Source organism: Pogoniulus pusillus, chromosome 27, assembly GCF_015220805.1.
Source record: "Pogoniulus pusillus isolate bPogPus1 chromosome 27, bPogPus1.pri, whole genome shotgun sequence".
Taxonomy (NCBI): domain Eukaryota; kingdom Metazoa; phylum Chordata; class Aves; order Piciformes; family Lybiidae; genus Pogoniulus; species Pogoniulus pusillus.
Genome location: NC_087290.1, coordinates 19,832,820 through 19,844,498, shown reverse-complemented (window position 1 = coordinate 19,844,498; position 11,679 = coordinate 19,832,820).

The window sequence follows — 11,679 nt, the reverse complement described above, 5'->3', positions numbered from 1 at the left end:
CCAAATCCAGATGAGTAGTGAATAAATGTATTGTCTTTCTTTGATAGCCTTTTCTGAGGAAAATCATGACAAGATGGCATTTATCACTTGCTTGTTTAGAAGACTGCAAGTGAAGCAATTCACTGTAGCATAATTTTAGTTATTGCTTGTACAGCATAACTTGGACCCATCTGAATTTCCATTCCTAACTATATTACTATCAGGAAACAGAATTTTGCAGTATTTGCAATTAAATGTAGTCACAAGTACTTAGAGAAACGGATAGATGAAGTTGGAAAAAATAGGTCATTTGGGAAAAAGAAAAAAGAGAGAAATTATGTCACTGAAAGGCAGCCATTACCACATCCATTATTCCTGCATTTCATGTCTTCCAGAGTGCATGACAATAGAAGATAACTTAAGTCACTGGGAAACAAACCAAAGCTGAAGCTTCATTTTTTGCTCTTTGGTCCTAATCTCCTGAGGAGCAACGTTTATAGCTAGCACTAAGATGAAAACAGCCATATGCCTCTTGTCCAGTCTGGAAAATGTAATATGTTTAATTTCCCCACAAAAATTAGTTGCTAGGAAATCTTCAAGTAGCAAAACACATCCATTGCCAGGTACCATACGACAGAAGCTATATTCCTTCCACATTACTTTCCTGTTAACAGGTATAAAGGATGCACACTTGCAGTTCAGCACAAAGGTGATCCAGACTGTAGCTGACAACACCATAATGCAGATAGAGACCAAATAAGTCAGGCCATTTAATCTGTGTTTTTTGTAAGTAATGTTCAGGGAAAAATATGAAAGGGAAAGCTTCAGAGCATTAGCAGCCACACTAAACAAGACAAACAGACCTTCTAGTGACATTCATTTTAGTGACTTTGTCCGCAAAGCTGATGGAGACTGAAGTAAAATCTCAGCAGCCAGCTCTAGTACTTGTCGCATACAGTTTGGAAAGATCAATATTTTGACACCTTTCTTCTGGCTCAACCTCAACTCAAGACGTAAACCCTATGCTTTACAGAGTGTTCCCATGCACTGTGGAGTGCTCCCAGCAGGACGCTCTTTGCCCTTGCTCACAGTAATTCAAAGCACCCTTTATGGCAGATGTTTGTGAAGATAAAATAAACGTGGGTTGCAGTTTCTTCCTGGGTTTCATTCTAGGCCTGAGGAAATTCAACTCAGATAGAAAAGTTTCTTTCTGTACACAGGAGAAGCCCCAGGTCCGCAAAAGGAAGCAGGACACAAGTCTGCAAATGTGAGATGGCTGCATCAGATTTAGCATGTAACTGAAGTGCACAAAGTGACCACTGTCCGTAATGATGAAGGTCAAGCAAATGGCTTTAATTGGGCCCAAGAATTCAGCAAAACAGATGAATCAAAGACCATGAAAACAAGCCTCTGCAGCCACTCATCCGAAAACAAGCGAAGTGATGCGCTGGCCAAAAAATCTGAATCAAAAAGAAGCTGAGTCTTCTCTTACCCACAACTCTTTTCTCTGTTGAAACCTCTTCTAGCTATGGAGCAAGAAACCTGTTTTCATGGCCAATTTGTTGCTTTCCTTTTGCCCTTCAAATTGTTTTTTAAAATGTATTCTTTTGTAAAGCTTTACAGTTTGCTTGCTATGAGACAACAGGTGCTGATGCTCTCAGTCTGCACAAACCTTGTACTGTCAAGCCTTAGGCCTGTTTGAGCAAGCAGTAGTGTGAGGGCTTTAGGACCTGGCCATGAATAGCAGATACAAGAACCTTTCAAAATCTATCCATAGGCTGCTCCCTAGCCTTCACCATGAGCTAACTCCTGCACCCTTTGTATGACCTCCCTCTCATCTAGCACTGTCACTTCATTTAAATTACAGACAATCTGAATGCTGTCTCTGAGATGTCAAAACCTTGACACCAGGATGAAAGTATGGCAGAGCATGTCACAGAATCATAGAATCAAGCAGGTTGGAAGAGACCTCCAAGATCATCCAGTCCAACCTAGCACCCAGCCCTGTCCAATCAACTGGACCATGGCACTAAGTGTTCTCCCTTTCAGGCCCCTTAAAAGCTGGGGTGGCAGTCAAGCCTGCACCTCAGGAGAACAGGGACACAGAATCACAGACACAGCAGTACTGCAGGTACCTATGACATAGCACCATCTACATCAGCTAATACAGCTGAATTTTCAGGAGACCCAGATGCCTAAGCCTGATTTCTACACTGGTTTTGGTTTTGGCACCAGCCTCCAAAGGAAGAACAGGCAACAGAAAGCCCCATTCCTTTCGATAACCTTAAGAGACCATTGGAAGTGTCACCAAATAGTGAAAACTGTGCTAACCTGCAAAGGCATTTACTGTACTTTTCCAAGCATTAACCCCCCCCAACCCTCTTCTGTTTTGCAGAAAAGGAACATTTCTTAGAAGAGCTAATTGCAGAAAAGGAACATTTCTTAGAAGAGCTAATTGATTTCTGTTAACCCTTCCGATGGCAATGTAACGTCAAACTGAAGACAGTATCTGGTTGCATGACAGTTACATGTAAATAAACACAATTTCATTTGTGAGGGACCTGGCCAGGCTGGATGGGTGGGCAGAGGCCAATGGGATAAGGTTTAACAAGGCCAAGTGCAGGGTTCTACACTTTGGCCACAACAACCCCAAGCAGCTACAGGCTGGGGCCAGAGTGGCTGAGAGCAGCGAGGCAGAGAGGGCCCTGGGGGTGCTGGGAGAGAGGAGCTGAAGATGAGCCACAGTGTGCCCAGGTGGGCAGCAGAGCCAATGGCATCCTGGGCTGGCTCAGGAGCAGTGTGGGCAGCAGGACAAGGGAGGTTCTTCTGCCCCTGTGCTCAGCACTGCTCAGGCCACCCCTTGAGTGCTGTGTCCAGTTCTGGGCTCCTCCATTGCAGAGAGATGTTGAGGTGCTGGAAGGTGTTTGGAGAAGGGCAGCAAGGCTGGGGAGGGGCCTGGAGCACAGCCCTGTGAGGAGAGGCTGAGGGAGCTGGGGGTGTGCAGCCTGCAGCAGAGGAGGCTCAGGGCAGAGCTCATTGCTGCCTGCAGCTCCCTGAAGGGAGGTTGTAGACAGGTGGGGTTGGGCTCTTCTGCTAGGCAAGCAGAAACAGAACAAGGGGACAGAGTCTCCAGCTGTGCTGGGGGATGTCTAGGCTGGATGTTAGGAGGAAGTTGTTGGCAGAGAGAGTAATTGGCATTGGAATGGGCTGCCCAGGGAGGTGGTGGAGTCTTAGTCCCTGGAGGTGTTCAGGAAAAGCCTGGATGAGGCACTTAGTGCCATGGTCTGTTTGACTGGCTAGGGCTGGGTGCTAGGTTGGCCTGGAGGAGCTTGGAAGTCTCTTCCAACTTGCTTGATTAACCATATGGTATATGGCTCTATGGCATATAACCATATGATACATTGTTATATACAATTTTACTTGAAATTCAGTCTCTAAAAAAAAAGTAGACATTCTTTTGAGTTAGCAGAATAAGTCTGATGGTGTTGAGGGGAAAATGCCACTCAATTAATATATTGTTCATCACAGCTTTTGAATGCTGCAGGAAAGCAATCTCAGGACAGGGGAAAAAAAAAGGTAGAAATAAGCCTTACTGTACAAGGAACATTCCTTGCAATGAATACAGACATCACCCACATCACCTATATTTCTAGTAGCTAGGTCAGAGCTAATAAACTTCTAAACATTAAAAGAGTTTTTTTCCAACCTAATCTGCTCCCATGCTGATGACTGTCTCCCTTGTTCAGCCTTCACAACTCAGACAGCATTAAATGTTGACTCTTTGTCCTCATCCAGAGGCCTTTTCCACTGGGACCTTGCAAATTATCATCCCCACTTATCTCTGTTCCAGTTCCCTTTATTATCACTTATCTTTTTTCACCCTACTTATACACTGACTGCTCTTTGCTTATTGTTTTCTTTTCTCACTTAGTCTTTCCTCACACAGTTCTGTTTTCTTCTCTACCTTTCAGTTTCCCCGTTTACACCTACAAAACAATCTCAAGAACTAGTTTTAAATCCTTGTTTAATCCCCACCTTTTAGACCAGGGGTCCTCAAACTACGGCCCCCCAGGGTCCTCAATCCGTCCCGCCGGTATTTACAGAACCCCCCGCCGGGGGCTGGGGGCAAACCAAGCAGCCACTTCCTGCCACTTCATCTGCTCCAGGGCCCCCGCAGCCCCCAGGCACCCACCTGCTCTGGGCTGGAACCGAACTATAGTCCAGCCCCTGACAGTGTCTGAGGGACAGTGAACTGGCCCCTGTTTAAAAATTTGAGGAGCCCTGTTTGAGGCAGTAAATGTCGACAACCTCCTCTCCACCCTTCGTTCCTGTGTCTTCTATGATTTGAACTTTGGGGGCACACAGGCTGTCTTTCTGACCTCCACACATGCCATCTCTTGCTATGACGCTCTGTATCTTTTAATTAGTCGCATGGAGGAATCTACAACCCAAGGAAAACAAGAAGTGCCTCTGTGGTAGCTGATGGCAATTCTCTCACTTTTAACATTTGTTTGTGCACAGAGCTCTCTCACCTGTGCTAGAAACGCAAACAGAGTTTACTGCTGCCCAACATCTAGGAAGATAAACTGACAACACAAAGTGGAATCAATAAGAAGCACAACAGCCTCTTGTTGCCTTGCTTAATGATGTGTAAAACCCAAACAGACAGCACAACAAAGGGAAAAGAATAATTAATTTTAAAATCTATTCCACAGGTGACATGTGTACTCCAATTTAGGAAAATCCTGCAACTTATTTGGGCTTTTTCCTGTCTGAGTGATAACATTTCTGTAGGAATCTTTTCAGCTCCTGTGTTGCCTATTCACCTCCATGTTTCTTAGCAAAGGAGAGCTGCGTGGTACAGGTGCTGCTGCACCTTAGCAGGATGGTGTGTGTGCTGTTATGTGCAATGGCCATCATCATCTGAATGCAGCATTAAAAATAATGCATAAATCAAACAGTGAAATCTGGCCACCAGCATGCAAGAGGTTCTGACAGTCCATAGCCTTCCAGTACTTCTGTATTTGTGACAAGCAAAAGGTTATTGCCAATACTTTGGTCTGCAATAGGTACCCAATGTGATCTTCCTAAGCACAGATTTCGCAGAACCACAGAATCACAGAATGGTCATGTGGTGGTTTGGGTGTTTCCCACCCCCACACACCCTTTGGAAATGACCCAGACTAGACTCAGCCGGCTCTGGGAATTTGAATGAAGCTTTATATTTACAGCTAGCACAATATACAAGCAGATATTTACAATGTATACATTCATATACAGAAGTATACAAGGTAAAAGGTAATACGAAAGCACAACAGCCCTCCAGAAACCTGAGTCCCCAGTAGGGGCTCCCAGCCACCCTTCCACCTTCTCCCCCTGCTCTGTCTTACCCCAGATGTTGCCTTGTGCTCCAAGGAAGAATGGAGGGTCAGCCAGGAGGGTTAGGAAGCAAGTGGATAATCAGAGAGATGGAAAGTGAGGTTAGAGATCAAATGCAGCCCAGAGCCCAGACAAAGAGCATCTCTCTTATCTATGTTTGGATTCTTGTTCTTACACATTCTCAGCAAGCCTATGAGTGAATCAGACATGATCATTTGTTTCTCTTTCACAGCCTGTGATCTAATCCTTCTCACCAAAACATCCTAGCTAGCTTCAAACTAGCACAACCCAACCCACCCCTGTCTATTTCACTCAGAGTATTGCTGAGAACTATCTGACCTAATCTAAGACAATATTTACACTAATGGATATTACAAGTTCAGTTCACACTTCATTACGGCTCTCTCAGATGTAGGTGATTCAAAAGCTCAGAGCAGTTTGTCTCCTCACAGGTGAGATGAGAACAGGGACTCCCAGGTGACGTTGGGTTCATGCTCAAGTACTGTAGATTCTCTCATAGATTCTTTCATTGGATGCCGATGGTGCCTAGACCAGAAAAGTCCTAACAACCTGTATTATACACACTGAGTTTAGACTCTCTCAGCTAAGGTTAGATTTCTCTGTGGCACACACTGGATTTCACCATTCTCCTGCACTACCCAGTAAGTATGACCAGGACCTTCAGCAGACACCACCCCTCGGACAGGTTTCCCTTCACCCGAAGGAGCAAATACCCAAACAGTTTTCCCTAACAGCTTCTTTTCACGTACAACAGGAACTTTATCACCGTCCACTGTTTGGACCAAGTCTGACTGTGTAGGTCCTGCTCTGTTTACTGAACCTCTACTATTTACCAGGTAGCTTATGCTAAATGCTTGTCCCAGCTTTTCAGAGTTCCACCCCCCATGGCTTTTAGGGTGGCTTTCAGCAAACCATTGTAGCGCTCAATCTTCCCTGAAGCTGGAGCACAGTATGTGGTAGATCCACTCAATATCACGCTCTCTGGCCCAGTCTTTCACAAGATTGTTCTTGAACTGAGTGCCGTTGTCTGACTCGATTCTCTCTGGAGTTCCATGTCTCCACACGATCTGTCTTTCCAAGAAGGAAGCCTGAAGCAGACTTCATGACAGGCAGGCAGGGAACAGCATGATCATCATCCTGCCCTGGCACGAGCTTTGAGCTTCCTCTTCTTATCAGGACATGAAACTACAGGCAGTGCTGCCAGGGTGGTGCAGATCGGGTTAGGGTCCAACCATCTCCAGGAAAGGTACCTATAGGCAACAACAAAAAAAAAGGCACATGGACTCTTTTTCAGCCCAGTCACTACTTTCTGATGTTAGGATTTAGCAAGACTGCCATCTGCTATCCGGGTACTGTCTTCCCAGCAACTCCCTTAGCAGCCTGATGGCTCTGGGAGGCTTCCTGAAAACAGCAGTCAGGCCATTTCACCTTGCTAACCTTTCTGTGCCTGCTACCTAGTACTAAACACGTTTCCCTGCTGTTCTCAAAATTTGGTAATGATATTGTTGGAACAAGCTGTATGAGTCCTCAAATTTGGTCCCGTGCTAATGAACTGCTGTCAGTCAGCAGCGGGGCTTGTTGGTGGCTGAGGTTACTGAAGCTCTTGCCTGCAGGTCTTTCCAAGGCACAAAGCAAGGGATAATCTGGCCTTGTGAGCATACGGTGAATAAATAGAGCTTTATTAAAGAAATCAATACTCTCAGACTGAATTAGGCCTCCTGCCAGGGAGGTGACATTATTACTAGACCAGGTATTAGTATTCTGCTGAGCTGGCATCTGAAATAGAGCTCATGTTTTGCTAGGCATTTCAGAAACCTCTGCTGGAAACCTCAGAACTTGAATACAGCGACTTCAGTGTTTGCTGGGTTTTCACAGTGCCCTTGCCTGATAAGATCTGATCTGCAGCCTGCGCTGTGCTTTACCTCACAGAAAGTACTTAGGATCAGATGCAAACCATGTGGGGTTTTTCGTCTTCATGGGTTTAGGTAAAACCTCACATCAGGCTGAAATGTTGCATGCAAGACCCTGACAACAAATGGGAACTCTCTGCAAGAGTCTAGATCCATCTCCCTGGGGGACCCAGGAAGACATTGGGTCTAGAAAGTTTTGATGGAGAAGAGTCTGAGAGCCTCTGGATCAAAACCCACTGATTTTTCTCCTTAAATCTCACTAGTACCCAAAGTTCCAGCAGTGGGAAGCTCCACATCTGCCTCCATTTCTGCTCAGAACCCCTAAAGCAAAGCCCACAGGGATGTGAGACCCTGGAAGACAGATATTTCTCTGATCTTTGATACCACTGTAACACACTCAAGGCATGCCAGGCATGAGAGGGCACGTGTGTCTCCATCTCCTGCAGCACTGGTGTTGGCCATATCAAAAACAGGTTTAGTAAATCCTTGGGATGCATCAGGAATCTGAGTCGCAGCCTCTAGTGTGGTGGGAGACAGCCCTGGCTATCAGGAGGCTGTTGGATACAAGGTGTGGCTCCCTGTTGGCCTCTCCCCGTGGCACTGTTATAATGGGAGATATTTCCTGGATTCACAGTGAGGAGAGGGGACAAATGCTTGTGGGCACCACAGCACACTTGTGGGCAATGTCTGGCACCTTTCATTCTCAGCACCCCTCTGCCAGACAGGACTGAACCGGCAAGGGTGGGAAAAAGTCTCTGCTGCTGTTCCAAGGCAGGACCTTTCCAGCCTGAACCTCCAGAGACGGCGAACTACTTCAGCAGTGAGGATAGATCACTCAGCATTGCAAATAACAAAGGATGCCCAACTGCCCTGTCAGCCCTGACCCCAAGTACTGGGTCACGGCCATCTCTAAGCTATTTGGACACTTAAATATCTATTATAATCATCAAGCAAATAATTATTTTGTAAATAATTTTGTCCCGGAATTAAAACTGTGACAGATTATAAAAAAGTCAAGGAGCTCAGAAAGCCTTCCCAGACTGAACGTCTCCGAGATCTATACACTGGGTGTAAAGAGCTCATCTAAACAAATCACAGCTCTGGTGAGCTCTAGAATTGCCTGCTGCATTTCCACTGGTGTCATCAATATCTGCCAACTTTGAGATTTATCACAGTTCTAGTTACGTAGAATAAATGCACAGCACACCTGAGATGCACAAATGTTTAGACAGGGAAATGAGCTAAACATATACTCCCTTCTAGGATAGGGCAAATCTGGGTGACTCTGGGCATGAATTAAATTTTCTCTAGCTGATACTGTATGCAACTCACTTTGAGATTCCTTTTACTAGGGGCAAGTTTGGGGGTCAACCAGTGAGAAATTAAGGTAGCATGGGAACCTCTGTGAGGTGGCTGACCTTAAAGGCCAGTGAAGAACAAACTCTTAATGCTAGCTTGAAAACATCTACCACAATAGGGGAAAATACCTAGATCATGCTCTGTCTAGAAGATAATTAAGAGACTCCTACCAGTAGTAGGAGTATTTGGATAACCCTGGGAATGACAATGGGCATGTCAGAATATGACCAACCCCCTTGCAAAGCAAAATCTGGACTATCTCATCAAATAATAGCTAGGATTACCAGCACAGCAAGCAGATTGACTCTCCTCTGAGCAGACATGTAGGACCATGTTTACAAGATCACACGAGGATAAGATAATCCCAGGTGAGTGGAAGGTACTTAGTGGGTGTAAAAGACCTGAAGACACTGATGTGGGACAAGTCTTTTGAGCAACTCGGTCAGACAAGCTGACGATTTACTCAGCATGGAAATATGGAAAATGACTTCTACCCAAAATTCTGCCATAAGCAAAACCCTTGAGAATTCTGTTCTGAGGTGATAAACATGCCTTGGGTCAAGTTTACAAATGAAAGGAGAACTGCTTCTTTGGTAGAGCCTGTGGGCTTTCCCACGGCCAGGAAAGCAGAAGGTAACAGAGGCACAGCAGGGTACTTAGGCTCTCAAATCAGCAGCAGGGATGAACAAAACTGCTAATGCTGCTTCTCAGAAATAAACTGTCCTAATTTTAAGTTGCTGAGCTAAAAATGGGAGAAGCTGGCAGGCTGCAAGAGTCCAGCTGCCTGCCGGGACCCTGCATGGTAGTGAGGCTGGAGCTATATCTGAGATTTTGGGCAACTGAGTTGGAAACAGGAATTTACATCAGGTTTTCAGCAGGAATAGAGGGAAGGATGGTGATAAGGGTAAAGGGGCAGTGGGGATGCTCAGGCAGTAGGAGGGATGCAAAGGGTAATGGGGTCAAGGAGTGCAGGACAGCAAGGAGGAATGCAGCAGGGTGGGATGCACACTTTAAAAACATGCCCTCGGGAAAGACAAAGCAGAAGAGATCTCCTGAGGGGACAGAATATGTATGCTTATAAGTAAAACCTGCATTTATTGATGATAAATGTACCTATATTTATAAATTGTATTTGTAGAAATAGTCCTTATCAGTAGAGATAAGCATATGCTGAAAGTTTTCGTTCTTGTTTTTGTCTTCCTTCATTATATATTACTCCTGCGTGTTGCAGTAATGTATTCCTGGATATTGTTCCTATAGTGACGAACTTGCCAATGTATTTATGTGCCTCACCCTTGAAGAGTGCTCTGTTTCAAACCAGCATGGCCCCTTCGTCCTTCCTTTGAGCACAGTCAGACCTCCACAGAACAGCAACGCTACACTCTTCCCTTTGGGATCACTTTGTAGAGAGGCTGTCAGAAATGTTATCAAAATGGGAAATCTAAGAGCTTTGAAAGCTGCCTGAGGAGGGATGGCAAACAACTTAGCATTGTCACATGCTAGTTCCAGCGCAGCTGGAAGTGGGACAGGTCGGGCAAGAGCGCACAGGCATTTCATGCAATAAATGGAGTCAGTCTGCTCTGACTCATATACCTCTTATTTGTCTGACTTAGATCCTCTCCCTTCACACAAGCTCCAAGTGGTGGAACAACAGTTGCCAACAGTTCTGCTTCTCACTGAGCTCCCTTCCCTCAGAACCTAGACTAAAATCTTTGCTGTGGTGCTCGAGGATCAGACTCTTGGCCTTGCTCACAGCAAACGCCACCTTGTTCCACAGGAACCAATACTGACAGGGCTCTGAGATGTCCACAAATCATGCACAACCTGGTCATTCCCAATTCATGGCAGATGGAGAAAGAAAATGATAAAAGGAAAGGGAAAAAGCCTCAGCAAGCTGTGGCTGTGTGCTGTTTTGAAGCTAATTGGAATATTTTAATGAGTGAAATTAGATCATTGGTTGTAAGAAGAAAATAATGGCAAAGTCTGTATCATTCATTGCTTTGCTGAAAGGGATAAAAAGCCAAAATGTAAATAATTCTGTCGGTTCTGCCTCAGAACCCTCGCTCCTTTCACTTCTTTGCTCCGCTCTAATCTCTTCACTAACAGATAAGGAGTAAGTGCTGCTGACTGTTGGTCTGTCTGGGGAAGGGAGGGAGAGAGAGAGAGAGAGAGAGGCTTTGAGCACCTTCTGAGCAGTTTCTCTGTCGGGGAGTTTGGATTTCTGTAGTATTTCTAAGTCTATTTCTATAATTGTAAATACTCGGAAATGTATTGTGTATATATGCTTGCCAATTTAGCTTTGCTGTAAATAGAGCTTTATCCTACTTCCAAGCCATCTGAGCTGGGCTGGCAAAGTCAAATACTCTGTGTGTGTGTAAGTTCCTTAGCCCACCACGGGCTGCAGCACACAGACTGCAGCATACTGGAAGCACATTTTAATGCGAGGGGGCAGTTAACCTTTGTCAGTCACATGCCTGACGTGGAGGTCATTTTTAATCTCGTGGTACAGACAATTTGGCCACTGGAAAAACACAGGCTGCAGCATGCCACCCAGCCACCTGTGCTAACAGTCTGACAGGACCTATTTCACACCCAAGCTGCAGACTGCCATGTCCCTGGGCAGTGCTTGTGTTGAAGGTTTTGTAAGGAAATGCCTACACCCAGCTCACTGGGTTTCGTTTCTGGAGTGCACTAAGTCATTCCTGTGCTGAAAGAGAGCAACCTAGCACTTGCATGGGAAGTGAGATGCTGATTTGGTATCTGATTAAAAAAGAGCAGGAGCTAAACCTGCATCTCAGCCTGAGCACAAGGAGCCCTGTGCATAATCCTGAACTGATCCAGCCAGTGCATGACGACCCTTTGGACCTGGGGCCTCTTTTACAGAGCAGCTCAAGCAAGGAACTCCTCCTTAGAGGAGTGGGCTGGTGCAGACAGGCTTCACTTTTGGCTCTCTGTGAAAACTCTTCAAGCCTTCCCAACCTGCCCGCGCTGGAGCAATGGCTCGGCAGGGAGCCACATTGTCGGTTCCTGC